The following is a 27,004-nucleotide window of genomic DNA, read 5'->3' as shown; positions in this document are numbered from 1 at the left end:
AATGCCTCCTCCTATTATTCCCCCGTCCTGTATTCTTTCCACAACTTTGGACAAATAAAACCCAACACAGTAGGGAATATTAACAAAGCCTCTAGTGTCTCGAATGCACTTAAGGTATAATAAATCGTTTAGAGTCATTTTCTCCTTGTTTTTACCTCTTTGTGTAATCGAGTTAGCTAAAAATCTATGTATTATACGAAGCTCTGCTTTGTTAATATCTAAATAGGAGTGTCTTCCACCCCGCGTAAACACATTAAAATTTGACATACGCCTCCATACGGCGTTAGCGTCAAAATCTCTATCTACCCTCTCACCTTGATAAATTAAAGCTGTACAATCAGGTGATAATAATTCAGCGGGGGTGTAAATCTATAAAGCTCTAGCCATGTCTATCATAGACATCATGTACATCCTACCTCCAAGTAAAAATCTAAGAAAAGTTTTATCGTCTAACCTATCTACATCCTTATTTAAGGCTATAGTACTCATTAGCTCAACACACCACTCCTTATATACAGGCCTACGAGTGGTAAATAAACGTTCCCAATCAGGAAAAGAAGAGCTGCCATACCTTTGGATTAGGTGCTGCCTAACTGAGTTAGCTAGGTTGACCCTTTCCAAAGGCTCCCAATCTATTACCCTTGGTACTTCTATATTTTTGGTCCAAAGCTTAAATTTGTTACTTTGGTACGTCGGGTAATCTCTCAAACTTCTATCAAACCTTAGATTGGGGTGTAACTCATGTTCATGAATTCTTGAGTGTTCTATTACATGATGAACGGGAAATACTATGTAGGCAATAAAAAATTGTGGTTCTGGCTCATAGTATGACACGTGTTGATCATATGTTATTGTTGTTCAGGTTGTGGTTCTGGTTGCGGTTCTTGATCAGGTTCTTGTTCAGGTCGTCTAGACGATGTTGCACCATCCGTATCTGTATTTCTCTGCAAAACACATTAAACATAAAATTTGTGCATCCAAATATGCATTAGTGTTAGCAAAATAACAAATTAAAACAATTACAATAACATGTTTAATCCATATTAAACTTATACTCATTTTCATATTTTATCAATTCTACAATTTTTCAAATAAGCACATATGAAAATGCATACATTGTTCCTAAGCATTCAACTCAAATAACATGTTAAAATAACCATTACTAGCAATTAAACAAGTTTCAAATGGCATTTATATCAAAATAATCAAGTTCATGAATTTTAGACTTAAAAAGTCCACTTTGATGTTCAAAAGTCATGTTTAGGATCAAGGTTTGGATCATTTAGCAACCTAAACATGTTACACTACTTAATTTAGCAATAATTCATAACAAAAATCGGCCATAACCTGTTTATATCAAAAAGCCCCAAATTGCTCAAGAACACAAACCCTAGATTTCTACAAATTTTGAAGTTTAAGGCTTCAAATCATGACAAATAGCATCAATCTAGGCTATACAAGCATAATATACTAACAATTTAACTCTAATTAAGCTAGAAATTATCAAAATCAAATTAGGTAAAATTTTGCTCAAGAACACTGATAATCCGAATTAAAGAGTTTAGGAGTGAATTTTGATACCTTCTTCCTTCCAATTCCAAGAAAAGGCATGTTTAGAGTGATTTGTAGCACGCAATTTCAAGTAATTTGATGAAAAATTGATGATTTTAGAGAGTTTTATGTGTTTGTTTTCGTGGATGTGTGTGTGAAAGTGAGACAGAGAGCACAGCTCGTTGGGTTTTTGTTTCTGTCCAGTCCAGGGTGCCCATGCGATCGCATGGATACCCAGTGCAAATCCCATGCGATCGCATGGGGTGTGGCATTTTTTTTTATAAAAACCTTTTACTAGTAAAACAATTAATTAATTAATTTAAAATTTTGTTTTCCTTTTAAATTGAGGGCGTTTCGGTACGTTCACCTAGTTCGTCCCTCGACAAAATTTTAAAATTTGTCATTTTCAAAGTGTTGTTTTAAAAGCAAAGATTTTTGGGTTTTTTAATGTTTTTGGCATACTTTAGATCAATAAAATTAAAAATAATGATAATAAAATTTCTCGTCCCGCCTTTGGGTAAAGCAATTTCGGTTCAACGACCTAGTCTTCAACTCACGACGAATTTTAAATATCAAAATTTTAACTTAATGAAATAAAGTAAATTTTTGTTTTTAAATTCACTCCAAACTTAAATTTAAAATTCATAAAATAACATTTCATATAAATATTATTAATATTTATATACATTAATTTTACAAACTTATATTTAAAAATAATATAGTTATATATTAGTTTTAAAAATAGGGTAAAAATAAAATAAAAATCTTTTTGGTCTTTTATCTCACTTTAATCAATCAAATATTTACAAAAATATACGTCCCTCTTTTGGGTAAAGTAATTTCGGCTATTTTACCTAGTTTTACTCCTGATGAATTTTTGAAATATTTTGAATTGATTGATTAAAGATATTTATACCTTATGAATAAACGGTAAATTTCGCAGTGATGTAATAAATTTTTGTATGATATCAATAATTTCGGTTTCGCATACCTAATTTTATTGAATATCAATTTAATACTTTATAGCGAACGATTCAGTGTTTATTATCAAAAGGTTAAAAGTAATAAATAAAAACAAATAAAAACTGTACATACTTACCTGTGAGTTAGAATTCTCAGAGACCTGCTTTAGTTGACTCATAGGAGAGTCGTTCGATTTGGTTTTCCATAGCTACATAAGCGTAACCTCGAATTTTCAATAACTTTTCTTCTAAACATATGAATGGTCCTTCTCTGCATAGAGTAATGAATTCAGTATTGGAATGTGTCTGATTTTTTGAACATTTTCCTTCGTGTGACCATTTTCCGCATTTATGACATCTTTCAAGGTGTCGTGCTCTTCTTTTTGTTGCGGATTTTGATTTTCCTTTACCAAAATGTGTCTTATGATGATTCTTCCTGAGTTCTTTCGTCACTTCGTCCATTTTTCCTCTTATGAATGATACCAGTTCACTCGGGAAGATGTTATTATTACGTTTAGTAATCATAACGTGTAGTAGTAGACCATGGTTCAGATCAAAGGAATTCTTCATCTCGTAAAACCTAAAAGAAATAAAAATTCAGAATGGAGGGAGAAGACTAGTTCTTTAGGGTCTGCTAGGGAAAGACCATTCGGATTCCATTTTCGAGAACTACATGAAAAAAAACATCTAACTTTAACAGAAATTCATATTATCCTTAAAAGATTCGAATCTTCCCACACTTAGTTAGATGTGGTGTCGAAATTGTGATTAACTTCATCTTCAACTTCCATTGGATTATCTATGTAATGTTTAACTCTGTGACCATTAACTTTAAATTCAATCCCATTCGAATTTATTAATTCTACTGTTCCGTACGGGAAAACTCTTTTGACTATGAATGGTCCAGACCATCTTGATTTCAATTTTCCAGAAAATAGCTTGAATCGTGAATTGAAAAGAAGGACTCTGTCTCCTTCCTTAAATTCTTTTGAACTTCTGATTCTTTTATCATGCCATTTCTTCGTTCTTTCCTTATAGATTAACGAATTTTCATATGCATCATGTCTTAATTCTTCTAATTCGTTTAGTTGACTTAATCGTAGACGTCCAGCTTCATGTAAACCAAGATTACAGGTCTTCAAAGCCCAAAATACTTTGTACTCAATTTCTACTGGAAGGTGACATGCTTTTCCGTAAACGAGTTTAAAAGGTGTGGTGCCAATTGGAGTTTTGTAGGCTGTTCTAAAAGCCCAGAGTGCATCCTCCAATTTCATGGACCATTCCTTTGGATTTGATCATACAGTTTTCTCTAGAATACATTTTAATGTTCGGTTGGTATTTTCAACTTGTCCACTTGTTTGTGGATGATAAGGGGTTGAGATTTTATGAGTTACTCCATATCTTTTGAGAACTTTCTCAAGTTGATTATTACAAAAATGAGTACCCTGATCACTTATTAAAGCTTTCGGTTTTCCAAACCTAGCAAAAAGATGTTTTAAGAAGTTGACTACAACTCGTGCATCGTTAGTTGGGAGAGCTTGTGCTTCCACCCATTTAGATACATAATCAATGGCAACGAGAATGTAGAGATTATTATGAGATTTTGGAAATGGACCCATAAAGTCAATACCCCAAACTTCAAATACTTCACATACTTGAATGACATTTTGTGGCATTTCATCACGTTGACTTATTTTTCCGGCCCTTTGACATGAATCACAGGATTTACAAAGAAGGTGTGCGTCTTTAAAAATTGTAGGCCAATAGAATCCAGCATCATAGACTTTTCTTGCTGTGAGTTGAGGCCCATAATGCCCTCCTGTTGGTCCTGTGTGACAATGGTTTAAGATTTGACTAGCTTCATCTCTGAATACACATCGGCGTATTATTCCATTGGGACAACTTTTAAACAAATGTGGATCTTCCCAAAAATAGTGTTTTATATCACTAAAGAATTTCTTTCGTTTCTGGTACGACAATCCTTTTTCAAGGAATTCACATACTAATTATTTTGCATAGTCTGCAAACCATGGAATTTCATTATAATCGATTTTCAAAAGATATTCATCAGAAAAGTTGTCTTGTATGGCCGATTCATTTAGAACTTCTAATTCAGGATTTTCAAGGCGAGAAAGATGATCAGCGGCGAGATTTTTTGCTCCCTTTTTGTATCGGATTTCAATATCAAACTCTTGTAAGAGCAATATCCAACGGATTAATCGTGGTTTGGCATCTTGTTTTGAAAATAGATATCTAAGAGCAGAATGGTCAGTATAGACCACCGTTTTAGCTAGAACGAGATATGAACGAAATTTGTCAAAAGCAAAGACAATAGCAAGGAGTTCTTTTTCAGTAGTTGTATAATTTGTTTGTGCTCCTTGTAACGTCTTACTAGCATAATAAATAGGTTGAAATCGTTTTTCAATCCTTTGTCCTAAAACGGCTCCCATTGCAAAATCACTTGCAACGCACTTGAGTTCAAATGGTAGATTCCAATTTGGAGTTATCGTGATCGGCGCATTAGTGATTTTTTCTCTAAGAATATTAAAAGATTTGATGCATTCATCTGAAAAGATGAATGGAGCATCCTTTTCTAAGAGTTTGTTCATAGGAATGGCAATTTTAGAAAAATCTTTTATGAAACGTCGGTAAAAACCGGCATGCCCTAGAAAACTCCTAACTCCTCTAACATTGCTGGGATGTGGAAGTTTAGCAATTACATCTACTTTAGCTCTATCCACTTCAATTCCTTCCTTTGAAATTTTATGACCAAGAACGATTCCTTCTCTAACCATGAAATGGCATTTCTCCCAATTAAGTACTAGATTTGATTGCTCGCATCTAATAAGCATTCGTTCAAGATTAACTAGACATGTTTCAAAAGTATCACCGAAGACTGAAAATTCATCCATGAAAACTTCCATGCATTCTTCTATCATATCGTGAAAAATCGTCATCATGCACCTTTGAAAGGTTGCAGGGGCGTTGCAAAGTCCAAATGGCATGCGTTTGTAAGCAAAAATACCATAAGGGCACGTGAATGTGGTTTTCTCTTGGTCCTCGGGTGCGATTGGAATTTGAAAGTATCCGGAGAAACCGTCAAGAAAACAATAATAACTATTCCCAGCTAACCTTTCCAACATTTGATCAATGAAAGGTAAGGGAAAGTGATCTTTTCTGGTGGCGTCATTTAATTTTCTATAATCAATACAGACACGCCATCCTGTTACAGTCCTAGTAGGAATAAGCTCGTCTTTTTCATTTGTAATGACATTCATGCCACCTTTCTTAGGTACACATTGAACTGGGCTTAACCATGGACTATCAGAGATTGGATAAATTAAACCTGCATCAAGCAGTTTAATTATTTCTTTCTTAACAACATCTTGCATATTTGGATTTAGTCTTCATTGGCGTTGCACATAGGTTTTATGACCTTCTTCCATAAGAATTTTATGTGTGCAATACGAAGGACTTATACCTTTAATGTCATGAATCTTCCATGCAATAGCTGGTTTATGAGCTTTTAGCATAGAAATGAGTTGAGATTTTTCATTTTCAATAAGAGAAGACGATATTATTACAGGTAATTCAGATTCACCATGTAAATAAGCGTATTCCAAATGGGTTGGAAGTGGCTTTAACTCTAATATCGGTGGTTCTTCTATCAATGATTTGTATCGATATCTATCTTTCTCTTTTAGCATTTAAAGTTCTTCTATTGTTGGTTCATATTCATTAGCCATAAGTGTAGCTAACATTTCAGCTTCATCAATTTGTTCAGTTCCTTCTCCTAAAGAACATTCTCCTGTTCCTTGTAATTATGGAAATTCTTGTAACAATTCTGCATGTGAATCTATAGTTTGAATATAATAACATGTATTATCTGCAGATTGCGGTTGTTGCATGGCTCTATCAACTGAAAAGGTAACACTCTCATCCTCTATACTTAGGGTCAGTTTCTTACCAAACACGTCTATTATTGCTTTAGCCGTGTTTAAGAATGGTCTTTCTAATATGAGAGGAACTCGAGAATCTTCTTCCATGTCCAGAATAACAAAATCTAATGGAAATACTAAAGTACCAACTTTAACTAGCATGTTCTCCATTATCCCTCTAGGATATTTTACTGATCGATCGGCTAGTTGTATACTTATTTGTGTTGGTTTCAATTCTCCAAGGTCTAGTTTAGCGTATAGTGAATACGGCATTAAATTTATACTAGCACCTAAGTCTGCCAATGCTTCTATTGAATTAAGACTACCCAGAAAATATGGAATTGTGTAACTTCTTGGATCTGAGAGTTTTTCTGGTATCTTATTCAACAGCACTGCAGAACAATTAGCATTCATTGTAACAGCCGAGAGTTCTTCCATTTTATTTCTATTTGTGATTAGATATTTCAGGAATTTAGCATATCTTGGCATTCCTGAAATCACATCAATGAAAGGAAGATTTACATTTATTTGTTTAAACATATCCAAAAATTTGGATTGCTCGGCTTCAAGTCTTTCTTTTCTCATTTTACTCGGGTAAGGAAGTGGTGGTTGGTATGGTTTAACATAAGGTTTAGCCTTAACTGTGTTATCTTCATCAACCTCTTCAACTACCGGTTTTGTTTCCTTATCTTGCTCAGGCCGTGGTGCCTGTGGAGTAGGAATAGAGTCATCAGAAATTACAGGCATTTCAGGTGGTTTAAGTGTAATACCACTTCTTGTGGTAATGGCTTTAGCTGTTTCATTTCGGGGGTTAGCATTTGTATCGCTAGGTAGACTCCCCGATTTTCTTTTACCTATCAACCTTGCTAGGTTGCTTACTTCTTGTTCCAGATTTTGGATTGAAGCTTGTTGATTTCTAAATGCTTGAGCATTTTGTTCATTAGTTTGTTTCTGAGATGTGAAAAACTGCATTTGAGATTCAACTAGCTTCGACATCATGTCTTCTAAATTTGGCTTTTTATCATCGGTTTGTGGTGGTTTATTTGAAAAAATAGGTCTTTGCTGATTGTAAGTATTATTGGATACTTGTTGATTGCTAGGACCTTGTTGATTGTTGTATGGAACATTTCGGTTATAATTCTGATTGTAGTTTGGTCTTGGCGGTTGATAATTATTCTGATAATTATTTCCAGGCCTTTGGTTCATGTATGGAACATTCTCTCTTTGTTCCATTGTTTGTTCAATACTGAGACAATCTTTTGTCAAATGTGGTCCTCCACACTGCTCACAACTAATGTGTATTGCGTGAATATCTTTAGTCATCTTTTTCATTCGTCTCTCGAAAGCATCTATCTTTGCGGAAATGGAATCAAAATCATGGCTAGAATCGGCTCTAGCCGCTTTAGATGAACGAGGAATATCTTTTTTCTGGTGCCACTCATGTGAGTAGGAGGTTGTGTTATCAATGATTTTGTAAGCTTCGGTTGCGGTTTTCTTCATAATGGAACCACCAGCTGCTATGTCGATGTCTTTGCGTGTAGTAATGTCGCATCCTTGGTAGAATATTTGTACTATTTGATAAGTGTCTAAACCATGTTGAGGACATCCTCTCAACAATTTTCCAAATCTTGTCCACGCCTCATATAGAGTTTCATTTGGCTTTTGCGTGAACGTAACAATTTCTCCTTGAAGTCTCACGGCTTTAGATGCCGGAAAGAATTGTTTAAGAAATTTTTCAACTAAGACATCCCATGTATCAATCGCTCCTTCAGGTAACGATTGTAACCAATCTTTGGCTTCTCCCTTTAAAGTCCAGGGAAATAACATGAGATAGATCTATTCATCCTCAACTTCTCCGATTTTGAATAGAGTACAGATTCTATTAAAGGTACGAAGATGTTCGTTTGGATCTTCTTTTGGCGTACCACTAAATTGGCATTGATTAGTTACCATGTGTAGGATTTGTCCTTTGATTTCATAATCTGGCGCATTAATGTCTGGTTGAGTAATTGTGTGACCTTGGCCAGTGCGTGTAGCTCTCATTGGATCTTCCATACTTAGAGGTTCCGGATTTTCCATGATTGAATTTGTTGAATCTGAATCACTAGGGGATACTGATTTAATGATTTCTTCCTCGACAATCTCTGGTTGAATGATTTGTGGTTCAGGAGAAATGATTAGTGGTTCAGGATCTCTGAATTGTCCTTGAGTATCCTCTGGATTCTCAATTGTGAGGTCGGGTTCAAAAAATGGATTATCGGAAATTTGAATTGGAGTACTTGGTCAACTAGATGATTCTAAGGAAAAATCAACGGCAATTATATTGGCTAGATGTCTTGATCGAATTACAGGTGGCGAACGTATGAAATGTGGAGAACGTTTTGCTCGGTGCATTCACAGAATATCCTATTAGAAATTGTATAAGTTATCAAATTAATAGACTTTTCTGCTTTTGCCCACGTTTCGAATAGCCAAAAGATGCAGCAGGGAGCCAGGATCATTTAAGTCGAAAAATCCACAACTCAGCCACTAACAAATCCAACTATTACTACGAAGCAGAAAATTTGGATGTCTATCAATTTAACCGCTTAAAATAATTTTTCGTCGAAATTTAAAGAAAATAGAGAAAATTCTATGTCCTAAATACTAGAGCGTAGAAATGAGAAAGAAAAAGAGTGCGTCGAAAAACGTCGAAAAATAAAAGGTCGAAAAATAATAATAAGAAAGTAAAGCGTCGAAACTTAAAAGTCTAAAAACTAAATATTAAAACTTGCGTCTAAAGGTATTAAAGCTTAAAGGAATTCTAAATCTAAAACGACAATAACTTAATTAGGCACTAAAATCTATTAAATATTAAAGTGATAAGCGACGTCGTAAAATTCTAAAGCGCCTAAATCTTAATCTAAAGAAAAAGCACTTAAGGGATTTTACGGCAAAGCCTAAGAGTCTAGAAATATAAAATTACTACGTCAAAATACTAAGTTACGAACTAATTACGAACGATAAATATACAATTACGTACTAAATAATAAAAAGATACAAAAATGATAAAATTACTTATTTATATAAAAATATTATTTTTATAGTATTATTTTATATAAAATTATAAAATTATATAATTATTAATTCTAATAAAACTTAATAATTCAAATTTAAATTAAAGATAAACTAATTATTAATTTAATAAACCCTAAACTTAATTAATTATTATAATTATTATTAATTACAAACCCTAATTCGATCAAACTAAGGTTCAGGTCCTGTCACCTCACCTCATGCGAACGCATGAGGTTTCAATTGTCTGTCCATGTGATCGCATGGACTGCTGATCCAGTTCAGGTCTTGGGCTGCTACAGTATCTTGGCCCGATTTGCTTTTAATTTATTTATTTATTTTTTTTCTAAGTTTAATATATATAAAATATAAATATAAACTTATTAGTTTTATATAAAAAAATATTACTTATTAGTTTTATAACTCTTAAAATATAAACTTTTTAATTTGAACACTTAAAAATATAGAAATATTTTTTTTATAGCGTTTCGCTTTCAGTTCCCCGGCAGCAGCGCCAAAAATACTTGATGTTTGTGAGGTGTAGTACGAAATAGATTATATTTTACTACGAAATACTATTAAATACGATACATTTTACACAAGTTATTTATTTATTTATAGGCAGTGTACCTAATCGTAGAGTAGTGTAGTTTTTAGTAAGTCCGGTTCGTTCCACAGGGAGCTCACTAAGTTTAACGCTATATTTAATTTAGACTATATTTGTATATATATATATATATATATATATATATATATATATATATATATATATATATATATATATATAAGTAATATTATTATTGTTATAAAAGGGGGGTTTTACCGGTTAGTGACCGGTTTGTCAATTTTACGTCTTAAGTTGCAATTAAAACCTAATGTAAAATATTAAATATAAATATGACATAATTTAAAGCGTAAAGTAAATGACGATAAATAGAAGTGCGATAATTAAAAGTACGATAATTTAAAGTACGATAAATAAAATGATGATAAATAAAAGTACGATGAAATATGAAATAAAGGAATTATGCTTATTTAAACTTCCGTAATCATGATGTTCGACGTGTTGATTTTAGTTTATTACCGAGGGTTAATTATCCTTTGTCCTGGTTTATTTGATACGTCCATCTGGTTTTTGTCCATAATGGTCCATCAGCCATAAATATAAAGTGCGAGTGTCCTCGTCAAATTAACTTTGTACACGAAGTCAAATATTCCAACTAATTGAGGACTTAAACTGTAACAAGGTCTTAATACTTTGTTTAATAATTACACCAGGATATCGACTGCTTGTAACCCAAGATTTTAATACTTTGTTAACAATTACACCAAGCATCTTTGTATGTAATCTACCCCTATTTTAATGAGTCCATTGACTATTAATCCATTCCCATGTCCGGTTAAATGAACGATTATTAGTATTTATAAATATCCCGCCCATCGTGTCCGATCGAGTGTATGTGGTTATTTATAGATACGTCAAATTGTAAATCTCTATATTAAATTAACGAACTATCATTCAGTTAAACAAATATAAAGCCCATTAATAGCCTATAGTCCAATTCCCACAAGTGTCGTTCTTTTGTCCAAACCCCAATTATGGTCCAAAACCCAATAACCCCGTCTTTAATATTTAGTCCAACATTACGATTACTTCAGCTTAAATAAGCATAATAATAACTTAGCTACGAGACATTAATTTAAAAAGGTTGAACATAACTTACAATGAGTATAAATCGCGTAGTGTTACACGGACAGAATTTTGACTTACAAACTTAAAACATTCGCCACTATAACCTTATTATTATTAACTTAATATTAAAATTAAAATTAAAATTAAAATATAAATATATATTGAGAGAGTGAGAGATAAGATTGAATATGGTGTAAATAAAACGTCGAATTTGCTGGCTATTTATAGCACCTGACCTTGCTTTTCATCCCATACGATCGCATGGATTTTGGTCTTGCTGGCCATGCGATCGCATGGCTACCTTGGCCAACTCACAATGATTTGTTTTCTAGGTTGCTGACGTTTTATTTAATTATATAATATAATATATATAATTATATATAATTATATATATATATTATATTATATTCATGTGCCTAGTTGACTTGTAATTTTAGGCCCATTGCGTCACGCGTTGACAGTTGGTTCATGTCCCGGTTCCGGATTTTTGAACGTCCTTTCGTACGATTTAATATCTTGTACTTTGCGTTTTGTGGCTTGTACTCTTGTAACTTTTAGACGTTTCTTAGCAATAATTTAAACCACTTGGATTGTACTTTGTACTTTTTAGCTTTTTGGTCGTTTGCGTCTTCAAATCGTCGAATCTGTCTTTTGTCTTCACCTTTTATTATTTAAACGAATATCACTTGTAAATAGAACAATTGCAACTAAAAGCTTGTCTTTCTTGAAGGATAATGCTATGAAATATATGTCCGTTTTTAGCATTATCATGTGCGTGCCGCGCACCTGCACTGTTGACGGATTCCAGCTTTTTATTTAAGTTTAATGAGGGGTATTGTGGTCTTTTCATATGAGAACGAGATAGGGCATTAGATGGCCAGTTTGGTGGTGGTTGAAACACATTTAACTTCATCACCAACCTTATCTTCAACCCCAAATAATTTCTAGAGAGAGAAGAGTGTTCTTGTGAGAGAAAGCTTGAATCAAGGAGGAAGAAGCTTGAGTCGGGTTAAAGCTCAAGTATTAAAGTTGTTCATCTAGCTTTTAGCTACCTTTTGATTGTGGCGGTATGTCCTAACTTTGATTTCCTTACTTTAATTTATATAAGGGTTAGGGTTTGGGGTTAGTGATGAATATAAAACTCGTGTTTGGTGATTTTGGGTGTTCTTAGGTAAGATTGGGTCATGAGGACCTAAGGATAATTGACCTAGTTGGGAAAGAAGGGTATGAAATACCCTAATTGTGTATTAGATAGTGTTGTTGGACTGTAGTTACTAGCTTTTAGTGATATGTGATGGTCTTGACCTTAAATGGACTGTTTTGGTGAAAATGGGGCATTTAATGCATTTAAGTCATTAAATGCACATGAGTGAATGGTTGGTGTTTAGTCCAACTAGTTTATGTGATGATTGAGTACTTATTGTATTAGGTACTTTGCCTTGAAGCTTGCGGAAGTATAAAACATTCACCGAAGGCGTTAAGGTGAGTGGAATGATTATATGCGTATGTATATAATGTATTTATTTGTATGCTATGGTATGAACCAAAGAGCCGGTAGTGCCATAGTATGTGCGATTGTGCTATGATGTGAACCAAAGAGCCGGTAGCATCATAGTACGTGTGTTGTAGTGTGAACCAAAGAGCCGGTAGCACTACGGAACGAGTTGTTAGAGTGTGAACCAAAGAGTCGGTAGCACTTTAACGCGAGTATGACTCGATTTGTGATGTGAACCAAAGAGCCGGTAGCATCATAACCGATGCGTATGGTGTGAACCAAAGAGCCGGTAGCACCATGACTCGAGATTGGTTAACCATGATTGTGTATTATATTGTAGCATATTGTATTATGTCGATTATATGTTATTGATTACGCTAGTTGCGGTTTGTTGGAGATTATTAGCTTCGTACTTGAGATGGTATGCTAATTGTATTGCTAGCGTGTGTGCGGTATGTGTGTAAGTGATTGCAAGTAGGTATATTGTATATATATGGGTATAATTATTGCATTCACTAAGCTTTGCTTACCCTCTCGTTGTTTACCTTTTTATAGGCTCCAGCATTGACAAGGGTAAGGGCATTCGATTGGATTAGAGATCCCGCTTTGTTTGTAGGGGACGCTTTTGATGTGATAGCTTTTGGAGTTGACCGAGATTTGGGTAGTTTAACCCACAAACATCATGCTCTAGTGTCGTTTGGAATTTAAACTAATTCGGTTGAAACTTATATATTTTGTACGAAACTCGTATTTCGGCCATATGTGGGCCCAGGTTCGTAAAACTTGTTTTATCATTGAAATGTGTTAGTTTTACATATAAGAAAATGTTGTGAAAAGCGTTTCGTCTAAATACGTCGGGAAGTGGGTGATCTTTATTTGAAATTTGACAATTCCGGACAGAACTGAAATGGGCTTGTGCGCGCCGCGCACCCTAGGGTGCTGCACGCCGCGCACCCATACTTTATAAAAAAATCTTTTTATTTCGCGTGTTTGTTTGGATAATGGGTTGGGTTGTTACACAATATCATCTTAGTGAAGCGAACGTGGTAGCGGATGCTCTAAGCAGAAAAGAGAGAGATAGACCTCTTAGGGTCCGAGCTCTTAACATGGTTTTCGGTACGAACCTTACGTCACAGATCTGTGATGCACAACTAGAAGCCGTAAACAAGAGAATGTCGATGTTGAAATTATCAAAGGGTTAGTTAAGAAATTCGACATAAAAGAGGATGGAACACAATATTTTGTAAACCGAATCAGGTTACCAAAATTTGGTGGATTAAGAGAACTGGTGTTGGAGGATGCACATAAGTCAAGGTACTCAATTCATCCTAGATCAGATAAAATGTACCAAGATCTTAAGGCATTTTATTGGTGGCCAAATCTGAAAGCTGACATTGCTACCTATGTCGAAAAGTGCTTGACTTGCGTTAAGGTCAAGGCTGAACACCAGAAGCCATCAGGGCTGCTGACTCAACCATAAATTTCCCAATGAAAGTGGGAATGTGATGTGCAAAATGTGGTATATGAATTGTTGTATGAAATAGTATGAAAAAATACTGATTAAAGATTGCTACACACTAACGGGCAGTGTACCCGATCGTGTAGTAGTATAGTAAATGGTAAAATCTGTGTATCGTTCCAAAGACAATATCTAAGTCAAATTAGGATTATAAACTAAATTGTGATTAACTAATAAAATTACAATTACAAGATATTTTGGTTTTCCCTTTTACGATGGGCGAATCAAGTGATGAATAAGATTAAAAGACAATATTTTTGGTATTTTAAGTTTATGAAAGTAAAAAGATAGTTTTGATATCAAATTAAGGAAATATGCTCATCTAGACTTTTTACCCTTAATGTTGAATGTTATTTAGGATTAAGATCGGATTGGTTGGTTATACATGAGAACTAATTAATTGGTTCACCAAGAGTAGTCTTGCGTAAACACTCAAACGGGATTACACGACGCAAGTGATGTTCTTGTCATCTAAGACCTCCTATTTGTAATCAACTAATTCAACTAGTTTGAAGACTTAAAGAATGATCAAGTCAATGGTGTGTTGTACATGATCTACTCCTATATCACTAAAAATTTAACTTAGTTCATTCCCTTGGTCAGGTTAAATGCTCAATTCACCCAACCCAAGTAATTAACTAAGTGTTATAATAAGATCCCTATAAACATCACTAGATAAGGTAAATCACTAACACATGTTAATTAATGGAACTAGGTAGTTGAAAGTGTGTATAACAGATTCTAAGGAATTGGTCATTCTCCTAGACAGTTACACATACTAATTAAGCTATTCCAAAGTATCTACAAGAGTCGTTCTTACATTCTTATGTAAATTAACGATTTGAACTCAACTTATCCCTTTTGGTAAAAGACGGATAAACACATGTCACTAGGTGTAAATCAATACATTAATTTAACAAGATGATGTTTCTTAATCAAATGAACATATCAACTAGTTGAATCGAAAGGACTAAACTTAACAAGAATGGTTCTTGTATTCAAACATCAAACTATCGTGCATAATAACAATCAATCAATAGTAAACATTCAACATTTCGGTTATTTATCTAGATGAACATAAAATGGACTAGCCAACAATCATGCTTGAAAACTTAAACAAAACAGTAACAAAGATAGAATTCATTGTAAATACAAGATTGACCTTTTAGGAGTAATCTTGGATGAAGCTCTTGAATGATCCTTGATTCTTCAATGATTTGAGTGCTAAGATGCACTTTGATAAGCCCAAGAATTACTATGATTCGTATGTTTTAGTCTCTGAACAGAAAGTAAGCTGGTGCCCTTGAAATGAAGCTGGAAATGGAATTAAATAAGCTGAACAGTGGTTGAAAAGTGGAGTGCGCCAAGCGCACCAAAGAGAGTGCGCTGCGCGCACATTCACCTACTTCACTTTTTCTTTACAGCTCGACATCGCACGTTTAAATCTGCTTTTCTGGTAAAAGTGCGTGGAGGGGTGCGCTGAGCGCACTATTGTGCGCGGCGTGTACATAGCTTGGCGCACTTTGGTTTTGGCCAAGAAATCTTCTGATCAAAATCTTGCATTGTGCGCTGCGCACACCTTTAGTGGTGCGCTGAGCGCACCTCACTTTTCTTGGATTTCTGGTCTTGGTTTTGATCTCTGAGTTGAATCATACATAATCTTCCATATTTCTTCAAGTTACAATGATTCTAGACTATATTACAATAATATGAAATACAAACAGAAATACTATGATTACATACGAAATAAACAACAATAGGTCGTGATATTACGACTAAAGATATGACTAATTTGAGCAGTATCAAAATCCCCCATACTTAACTCTTGCTTGTCCTCAAGCAAGTCTTGTTCCAATCAATCGTATACAAAATACAAACATAAATGAATCACACGCGTTATTTGAAGTACATATTACACGAATCACACGAATTACGCAAAACACACACAAACTCACGCTATATGAAACCCATAAAACACAAATGGAATACACACTCACACTTTTATGAACACATATTTACACAATTGGAATACACACTCGTTGAGGTACAAACACAATTTATGAAACACACGCACACATTTGGATTATTTGGGAGAGACGAACTTCGGTGAAAGTTCTTTAAAAGTTTGGATCCTTAGGGAAAATTGGATCTTTGAGAAAACGTTTTAAGATTTTGAAAATATCAATGCTAGTTTTTTAAACTAGACACGTTTTCCGGTTTTAACCTCAAATTTCGGTTGAGGGTAACTGAAAACCGAAGTTTCAGTCGACGATTAGCAAGCTATCCGCCCCCATGATTGTAGTATCATGGAACTCTTAACTGGGCGCCCCCTGACGCGATATAAATATCGGTCTTGCATGTCAATTTGTACAATTTAGATCAAGGGTTAAAACTGCGAAGACTGAGCTATCACGCGGGACATATCCTGCTCCAGCTTATATACCGTAATCGGTTTATATCCTGCTCCAGCTTATATACCGTAATCGGTTTTACACTGGACAGCTCCTTGGATTTACCCTACCAAGTTTATTTTCGAGTTTGAAAGTTCAAGACTTTCCCTTCCCACTGTACCTTATATCGTGAAATGATATTGGTATGAAATGACATAGTTTAGGAAGTTTGCTATATCAAGTAAGGCAAAATTCGGAAGACTTTACTTTCTTCAAGGATGAACTAGATGCATCCTTTCTTTTTAGTGACTTTTATTCCTTTTATTTTCAAGCAAAAAGTACTTTAATCATTTTAACTTTGAAAAATTTAGTAATAATAATTCGAAAAGATTTGTAAAATCCCCCATACTTGGCTTTTTCGCTAATACTTTTAGTTCAAAAATTTAAAAATTTTCATAAAAAGCGACAATAAGCCAAGTTGCATTGCATATCCGAGAGAATTACCCCCTCCCCCACACTTAAGATTAAGTAAGGCCCTCATTACTTAAAATCAGAAATAATTTAAAAATTCACGAGGGCATTAGTGTGAAAAGAGTTCCAAAAACCTTGGCATAAATTCGGAGATCGTGAAATGTAGGTGAGTGATGGCGCTGAACTTAATGCCAGCATAAGAACATCGTTCATTCCTTGATCTCTATCACAAATTCCAAATTGATTGTACTTCGCTGAACTTAATGCCAGCATCACTAAACCTTAACAATAAGAAATAAACAAACACACAAAATGAAATAGATAAAAGTAGTGTATTTAACATAACCACCACAAACGTCAATCGTACAAGATAAATATTCTAATTATTACACACCATTGTTTTAAAAGAAACCATTTTGAAAATTACCAAAATGTTACCAAATAGGGCACATGAGCCCTCTAATTGTCACCAAAGAAGTTACCAAAAGGCCAGCCGGAGTAGGTGCCCGAACCATCATTCCTAGGTCTTCCCTACGGGTATTGCTCCTCAAAGCGTCTTTGTGCATCTTGCATGGCCGCTTGTTTCTCATATAACAGAGGACTAGGAATTCGGTTTGGGGTGTGGTAATAGGTCGGATGTTGGAAGGAGGTAGCATAATACTCTTGGGGGTTTTGCATATATAAACTAATGTTATGGCGAAGCCAATCACCCCTGTAATTCCCCCACCTTTGGTTGTACCTTACCGCCCTATTATGCTCGCGTTGTTCTTCATTATATTGGTTAAATTGTTGCCTTTGTTCCTCATATTGGTTATCCCTGTGCTGATAACCTACCCTCATATCATGAAAACCAGAAATTACTTCCTCCAACTCTTCTTCCCTTGACCTTTGTGTCCGCCTACGCCTTCGCCTTTGAGCTTGTGGTAACTCTTCTTCAGTTTCAGGTTCTTCCATGCAAACCTCTTCCTCCACATCATCTCCTCCAACACCGCTACCACCCGCTTCATGATCATGGGCACAGGGCTCTACATTTACTCTCGGAACAAATGGAATAAGTCTTTGATGATTATTGTATTCCAAAAATTCTGCATTCAAATAATACGTTTTGTTCAAAGGCTTCATTGTTGTACTGTTTGGAATTAACCGAGATAAATCGACACCAAAATGCCTAGCAAACTGGGTGATGTATTGCCCACCAACAATCTGATTCAACCCTCTATCTCTCCTCGAATTATCAAGATAACCCGCCAACATAGATGGAATGTCTACACTGCTTTTGTTGTAGATTTTATCTACAAGAAAAACATCGAGACGTGTTACCTTATTTGTTCCATGTTTTCTTGCATTAAAAGTACATGCAACTAGCCGATGAATCATTCTTTTATCTTTATCATTTATATCAGTAAACTTTCTTCGGCTAGAGGAGAATTGAGTGTCGCTCATATCTTTCCAAAACGGGCGTGGATCATAAGAATCGTCATAATACCCGGATGACCGCAAATAAGCATTGAGTTGGACACCGTTTAAAGAGATACGGGTTTTCCCAAAAATAATATTTCAAGTCACTGAAAAATTTCTTCCGTTTTTGATGTGACATACCGGTTTCTAGGAATCCACCTGCAAGATAGTTGGCTATGTCTACAAACCAAGGATCATCAATATTCTCAATTCTCATGTGTTTTTCATCAGGAAAATTATCTTGAATAACGGTCTCATGGAGAACCTCAAGATTTGGGTTCTCAAGGCGAGAGAGGTGATCGGCTGCTAGGTTTTCGGCCCCCTTTTGTCTTTAATATCAATGTCGAATTCCTAAAAAAGCAAGACCCAACGTATTAATCAGAGTTTAGCATCTTGCTTAGTAAGCAAGTACTTTAAGGCCGAGTGGTCCGTGTAGACACCGTCTTTGCTAGTACCAAGTAAGATCGGAATTTGTCAAATGAAAAGACAATTGCCAGGAGTTCCTTCTCGGTGGTAGTGTAATTAAGTTGGGCTCCTTGTAATGTTTTACTAGCATAATAAATGGGCTGGAAATGTTTTTCAATTCTTTGCCCCAAGACGGCACCAATAGCAAAGTCACTCGCATCACACATAAGTTCGAATGGAAGTGACCAATTCGATGATATGAGAATGGGTGATTGTGTGAGCTTTGCTTTAAGAAGATTAAAGACGTTTAGACACTCGTCCGTAAAGACAAATGGAGCGTCTTTCTCTAGAAGTTTGTTCATAGGGTTTGCAATTTTAGAAAAATCTTTAATGAATCGACGGTAAAAATCGGCGTGCCCCAGAAAACTTCTTACACCTTTCACATTCGACGGTGGTGGTAATTTGGCTATGACTTCCACTTTAGCTTTATCTACCTCCATACCTGCACAAGAAATTTTATGACTTAATACAATGCCCTCTCTTACCATAAAATGACATTTTTCTCAGTTAAGCACAAGATTAGATTCTTCACACCTAATCAACATACGCTCAAGATTATTAAGACATGAGTCAAAAGAATCACTGAAGACTGAAAAGTCATTCATGAATACTTCCATAAAGTCTTCAATCATATCATGAAAATTAGCTACCATACACCTTTGGAAGGTGGCAGGAGCATTGCATAAGCCAAAGGGCATACGTTGATAAGAGAAAGTACCATAAGGGCATGTAAAGGTAGTTTTCTCTTGGTCTTCGGGTGCTATAGGGATTTGGAAATATCCCGAGAAACTTTCAAGAAAACAATAAAAGTTCTTTCCTGCTAACCTTTCCAACATTTGATCAATGTAAGGAAGGGGAGAATGGTCTTTTCGGGTAGCATCATTTAATTTTCTATAATCAATACATACCCTCCAACCCGTGACAGTCCTAGTGGAAATTGATTGGTCATTTTCGTTGGTGATAATGGTCATGCCACCCTTTTTGGGTACACATTAGACCGGACTCACCCAAGGACTATTCGAAATTGGGTAGATAAGACCCGCATCAAGGAGTTTGACAATCTCCTTTTTAACGACTTCTTGCATATTAGGATTCAGTCGCCTTTGTCTTTGTACACATGGCTTATAGTTATCTTCCATTAATATCTTATGTGTACAATAAGAGGGACTTATACCCTTGATGTCATGAATTTTCCATGCTAGAGCCAGTTTATGTGCTTTTAACATGGAAACAAGTTTAGACTTCTCACTTATAGAGAGTTCGGATGAAATAATAACCGGGAGAGTAGAATCCTCTTGAAGGTAAGCATATTTCAAGTGACTTGGAAGTGGCTTTAGTTCCAAAACGGGAGGTTCTTCATTTGATGTTTTACATCGGTACTCATTTTCTAAATCCAACTTTCTGTATTCTTCATCATTTGGCTCATAAACGTTAGCCATCAAGGTGGTCAACATCTCCACTTCTTCCACCAGATTCTCTTCATCACCTTCCATCAAAATGCATTCTCCTGAACCTTGCAATTCTGGAAATTCCTGCAACAACTCTGAATATGTGTCTACGGTTTGCAAATAATAACATTTATCATCAGTAGACTCGGGGTATTGCAAGGCATGGTCAATGGAAAAGGTAACCTTAATATCCTCAATGCTAAGGGTCAATTTCTGCCCATGAACATCTATCATAGCTCTAGCGGTATTGACGAAAGGTTGACCTAATATAAGAGGCACACGTTTGTCCTCCTCCATGTCCAAAATTACAAAATCAGCCGGAAATACTAGGGTACCCACTTTTACTAACATATTCTCTAAAATTCCACGAGGGAATTTAACAGAGCAGTCCACTAGTTGAATTGCCATTCGGGTTGGTTTTAGTACCCCGGGATCTAGCTTAACATATAATGAATAAGGCATTAAATTTATGCTAGCCCCTAAATTCGCTAATGCTTTATTGCATTCCAAATTTCCTAGGAGACATGGTATGGTAAAACTCCCAGGATCCGCTAACTTTTTTAGTATCTTGTTCATCAAAATTGCTGAACAATTAGCATTCATGGTGACGGATGAAAGTTCCTCCATTTTTTTCCGATTAGTAAGTAAGTCTTTTAAGAACTTAGCATACTTTGGCATACCTGAAATTACATCAATAAAAGGCATATTTATGTTAATTTGTTTAAACATATCTAGAAATTTTAACCTTTCGGCTTCTAGCCTTTCTTGTTGTTGCTTCCTTGGGTATGGGAGCGGTGGTTGATATGGCTTCACTACGGGTTTCTCACGTTCTTCTTTCTCAACCACTTGTTCCAGCTCCTTAACTGGTTCATCATTTTTGTTCAACGGAACACTGAAATCAGAATCTTCGAGCATTCTTGGAGCTTCGTATGCTAGACCACTCAGTGTGGTGATAACATTGGCTTGCTCATTTCGGGGGTTCTTATTAGTATCGCCCGGTAAACTCCCTGGTTTTCTTTCACTAAGTAAACTAGCTAAACTATTCATTTGCTTCTCCAAATTCTGAATTGAGGCTTGTTGGTTTCTAAACTGATGTTCATTTTTCTCGTTTGTTTGGTTTATGTTTATAACAAGCTGAGTCTGTGATGCAATCAACTTTTCCAACATACTCTCCAAATTTGACTTTTTCTCTTCCTGTTGGGGTTTTTGATAAAAACCCGGAGTTTGTTATTGGAACCCACTACTTGACCCTTGTTGGTAATTGGAATTTTGACCTTGAGGGTTGTATGGGTTGTTGAAGTTTCGGATAAACTGGGCTCTTCCTTAAAATTGATTATTATTTCTTTGGCTTATGAAAGCCACTTCTTCTTTCCTAGCCATTGTTAAACCGGCATCACAATCTTTTCCTAAATGGAGACCACCACAGTATTCATAACCTACTTTCATACTAAGAATTTCCTTGGTGATCTTGTCCATATTTCGAGCAACACCGTCTATTTTCACACTTAGGGAACTAAGGTCATCATAAGCACCAACACTTTGGACTTGAGCATGACGAGTAATTGGTCTTTCTTGATGCCACTCATGAGAATAATTGGCTTGCTTCTCGATTATCTCATAAGCTTCTTGCTCGGTTTTGTCCATGAGTGAACCTCCAGCTGCTTGATCAATAGAAATCCGGGTTGCAACATCACAACCCTTGTAAAAGATTTGGACTTTTTGGAAGGTATCCAAACCATGGTTTGGACAACCTCTTAGCATTTTGGAAAATCGATTCCATGCTTCATACAAGGTTTCCATCAGCTTTTGACAAAATTGGGTAATTTCTTGTTGGAGTCTCGCGGACTTAGAAGCTGGAAAGTATTTCTTAAGAAATTTTTCCAACATACCATCCCAAGTTTCTATCGTAGCCTCTGGCAATGAATCTAACCAACTCCGTGCTTCCCCATGGAGTGTCCATGGGAAAAGTCTTAAAAATATGGCTTGATCAGTGTCCGGTTGAAGTTTGAATAGAAGACATATCTCTTGAAAAAGACGAATATGTTCGTTTGCATCTTCATTCGGACCACCACCAAATTGACATCTGTTGTTAATCATTTGGAGAATAGGTCCTTTTATTTCAAATTTTATCTCACCAGGTGTCTGAGTAATTGCACTTCCTTGTCCGGTTCGGGTTGCCTTCATCTTTGCCGCCATTGATTGTCTTGGTACCACCGGTCTTGCCTCTCCTTCCATTTCAAAATTCGGAGGATGAACGGGTTCACCAAATTCAGAATATCTTGGCTTGGTTGTACTTGATTTTGAATTAAAAGTTTTTTGCTTTGATGAAGATTCAAAAAGTTCAAGTACTTCTTTTGGAATTCTTACAAGCTTTCTATCGGGTTCTGTAAGCGGTGTAAGTAATGGAGAATCTGAACTTCGGGTATGTGGCATATGCAACCTAAAATCTGTCAATCACACAACTAACAAAACTATTAAATGCACCGATTCTATGTCTAAAAATCAAAGACTATTAATAATTTAAAAAGAATTAAGAAACTACTTAATCACAAATTAGTTAATAATTCTATTTTGACACAAAACTGTCCCCGGCAGCGGCGCCAAAAAACTTGATGTGCAAAACTTGGTATATGAATTGTTGTATGAAATAGTATGGAAAAATACCGATTAAAGATTGCTACACACTAACGGGCAGTGTACCCGATCGTGTAGTAGTATAGTAAATGGTAAAATCCGTGTATCGTTCCAAAGACAATATCTAAGTCAAATTAGGATTATAAACTAAATTGTGATTAACTAATAAAATTACAATTACAAGATATTTTGGTTCGAATCAAGTGATGAATAAGATTAAAAGACAATATTTTTGGTATTTTAAGTTTATGAAAGTAAAAAGATAGTTTTGATATCAAATTAAGGAAATATGCTCATCTAGACTTTTTACCCTTAATGTTGAATGTTATTTAGGATTAAGATCGGATTGGTTGGTTATGCACGAGAACTAATTAATGGGTTCACCAAGAGTAGTCTTGCAAAAACACTCAAACGGGATTACACGACGCAAGTGATGTTCTTGTCATCTTAGACCTCCTATTTGTAATCAACTAATTCAACTAGTTTGAAGACTTAAAGAATGATCAAGTCAATGGTGTGTTGTACATGATCCACTCCTATATCAACTAAAGGTTTAACTTAGTTCATTCCCTTGGTCCGGTTAAATGCTCAATTCACCCAACCCAAGTAATTAACTAAGTGTTATAATAAGATCCCTATAAACGTCACTAGATAAGGCAAATCACTAACACATGTTAATTAATGGAACTAGGTAGTTGAAAGTGTGTATAACAGATTCTAAGGAATTGGTCATTCTCCTAGACAATTACACATACTAATTAAGCTATTCCAAAGTATCTACAAGAGTCGTTCTTACATTCTTATGTAAATTAACCATTTGAACCCAACTTATCCCTTTTGGTAAAAGACAGATAAACACATGTCACTAGGTGTAAATCAATACATTAACTTAACAAGATGATGTTTCTTAATCAAATGAACATATCAACTAGTTGGATTGAAAGGATTAAACTTAACAAGAATGGTTCTTGTATTCAAACATCAAACTATCGTGCATAATAACAATCAATCAATAGTAAACATTCAACATTTCAGTTATTTATCTAGATGAACATAAAATGGACTAGCCAACAATCATGCTTGAAAACTTAAACAAAACAGTAACAAAGATAGAATTCATTGTAAATACAAGATTGACCTTTTAGGAGTAATCTTGGATGAAGCTCTTAAATGATCCTTGATTCTTCAATGATTTGAGTGCTAAGATGCACTTTGATAAGCCCAAGAATTACTATGATTCGTATGTTTTAGTCTCTGAACAGAAAGGAAGCTGGTGCCCTTGAAATGAAGCTGGAAATGGAATTAAATAAGCTGAACAGTGGTTGAAAAGTGGAGTGCGCCAAGCGCACCAAAGAGAGTGTGTTGCGCGCACATTCACCTACTTCACTTTTTCTTTACAGCTCAACATCGCACGTTCAAATCTGCTTTTCTGGTAAAAGTGCGCGGAGGGGTGCGCTGAGTGCACTACTGTGCGCGGCGCGCATATAGCTTGACGCACTTTGGTTTTGGCCAAGAAATCTTCTGATCAAAATCTTGCATTGTGCGCTGCGTGCACCTTTAGTGGTGCGCTGAGCACACCTCACTTTTCTTGGATTTCTGGTCTTGGTTTCGATCTCTGAGTTGAATCATACATAATCTTCCATATTTCTTCAAGTTTACAATGATTCTAGACTATATTACAATAATATGAAATACAAACGGAAATACTATGATTACATACGAAATAAACAATAATAAGACGTGATATTACGACTAAAGATATGACTAATTTAAGTAGTATCAGAATGTATTGCAACGGACCTCATCACAAATCTGCTGAAAAACGTTGGAGGTTACGACACCATTTGGGTTGTCATGGATCGTCTCACTAAGTCTGCACACTTTCTACTGATCATAGAGATTGACAAGATGGAGAAGTTGGCACAGGTTTACATAAAAGAAGTCATCTCTAGGCATGGAGTGTCTGTATCCATTATATCAAATCGCGACATCAGATTTACTTCTAGATTCTAGCAAACGTTGCAGGAAGCAATGGAGACTCGTTTAGAAATGAGCATCGCCTATCACCCGCAAATGGATGGTCAAGGTAAAAGGACTATCCAAACACTAGAGAACATGATAAGAGAGCATGTGTTATTTATTTCGGGAACAGAGGTAATAAACATCTGCCACTAGCTGAATTCACATCCAACAACAGCCACCAAGCTAGTATTAAGACCGCACCTTTGAAGCACTGTATGTAAGAAATAGTAGATCTTTCGTATGCTGGAATGGACTAGGGAATAGTCAATTGACTAACCCAAAAATTATCACGTAGCTACTGAGAAGATGATACAAATTCACGAGAGGTCAAAAATGGCTCGGAGACGTAAAAAGAGCCATGACGGCATTAGAAGGCGAATTACAGATTGGTGACAATGTCATACTTTAAGTACCACCTTGGAAAGGTGTTGTACGATTCGGAAAATGAGGCAACTACGTTTGAGATATGTTGGACAATTTGAAATAACTAAAAGAGTTAGATCGGTAGCTTACAGACTGAAACTACCACAGGAACTCAGTGAGATTCAAAACACTTTTCGTGTGTCAAATTTAAAGATGCGCCTAGCTGAAGAGGAACTGGTGATTCCTTTAGAAGATCTACACATTTATAGCAACCTTCAATTCGTTTCGTTTATAAACCTGTTGAAATCATGGACCGTGGGATCAAACAGCTTAGACAGAGCACAATACCTATCATTAAGGTTATGTGGAATGCCTGTAGAGAACTAGAGTTCACGTGGGAGCGTGAAGAGCATAAGAGACAAAGGTACCCGCAACTGTTTCCTGACGAAACGATTTCAGTGGATGTACAATAAAATTTTGGGATGAAATTTTCATTAACGGTAGGTAATATAACAACCCTACTTTTTTCTTTACTTCTGTTTAACTTTCTTTTAGTTAATCTTAATGGTGACTACTTGAATTTTTATGTATTTAGCTTAATAAATGCATACTTAATCCTGTGAGGGTTACTATAATTGACATGATTAGATATTAATTGAAAAACTTATTTCGGATATTGAAATCCGAAGAAAGCGATACAGTTTTGATAACTGCTAAAGTTGTTTTCGGATTAACGAAACACTCAGAGTATATATTAATAATTATTTTAATAATTATTAACTTAGAAAAATATAATTACTTTATTAATTTTTTTAATAAATTAAACTAAGTGAATTTGTTTAAACGATCGGTAAACGTTCCGGGAATTCATTTCGGTTAACGGCAATCAGAAACGAACCATACTTAGTGAACCAACAAACCAAAACGTAGTATAATTCACTTTTAATAATTATTTTATATAATTATTATGTTTTAAAAATACTTTTAATTTATTAGATTTTTTATAGATTAAAAACGAGAGAAATTAACGTTTAGCGATTCGGTTCGCGTTTTCGGTTGACGACACCTATCGGGCTACACAAGAAATGAACCAACTAGTCAAAATTAGCCCATGGAGCACCCTTATGGGCCATTTGGCTGAAAATATCAAGGTGGAGGTTTTCCTTGCTTCATTTAACCCAGTTTTTTGTTTAAACCCATTAAACTAGATAATTAGGCCCTAATTATAATCTCTAATTAGTAAAATACATGCATTTAACTCCTCCTACCTTAGAAGCCACAAAATTGCAGCCTCCCATCATCATCTTCATCGTCAATTATCATCAATATCATATCACCATCAATTTTGATTATTTGCTCTTGCACTCTACACAAAAGTTGTTGCTTTTGTCATTCTCTACGCATTGGTATAAGATAATTGATCCATAGAGGTATAAAACTCAAAACCCTAAATTTTAATTATTTTTTATCAATCAATTATACATGGTGGATGTTGTAATAGCTCAAGTCCATGACCAATTGCATGTTATTGATTGCTAGAT

At 35.3% G+C, this 27,004-nt stretch overlaps 1 non-coding gene and 1 pseudogene across 1 annotated transcript; one reads left to right on the top strand and one right to left on the bottom strand.

Annotated features, from left to right (window-relative positions):
• The window catches only part of LOC139847358 (2-methylene-furan-3-one reductase-like), a 113,036-nt pseudogene that overhangs the window by 37,415 nt on the left and 48,617 nt on the right, over nucleotides 1-27,004 (bottom strand).
• Nucleotides 22,177-22,283, top strand: LOC139851153 (small nucleolar RNA R71). Its single transcript, XR_011760512.1, has one exon. It is a non-coding gene; the product is annotated as a small nucleolar RNA R71 (small nucleolar RNA).

This window comes from Rutidosis leptorrhynchoides, chromosome 5, assembly GCF_046630445.1.
Source record: "Rutidosis leptorrhynchoides isolate AG116_Rl617_1_P2 chromosome 5, CSIRO_AGI_Rlap_v1, whole genome shotgun sequence".
Classification (NCBI taxonomy): domain Eukaryota; kingdom Viridiplantae; phylum Streptophyta; class Magnoliopsida; order Asterales; family Asteraceae; genus Rutidosis; species Rutidosis leptorrhynchoides.
Note: the sequence above shows the minus strand (reverse complement) of the source record. Positions and strands in the feature narration are given on the sequence as shown.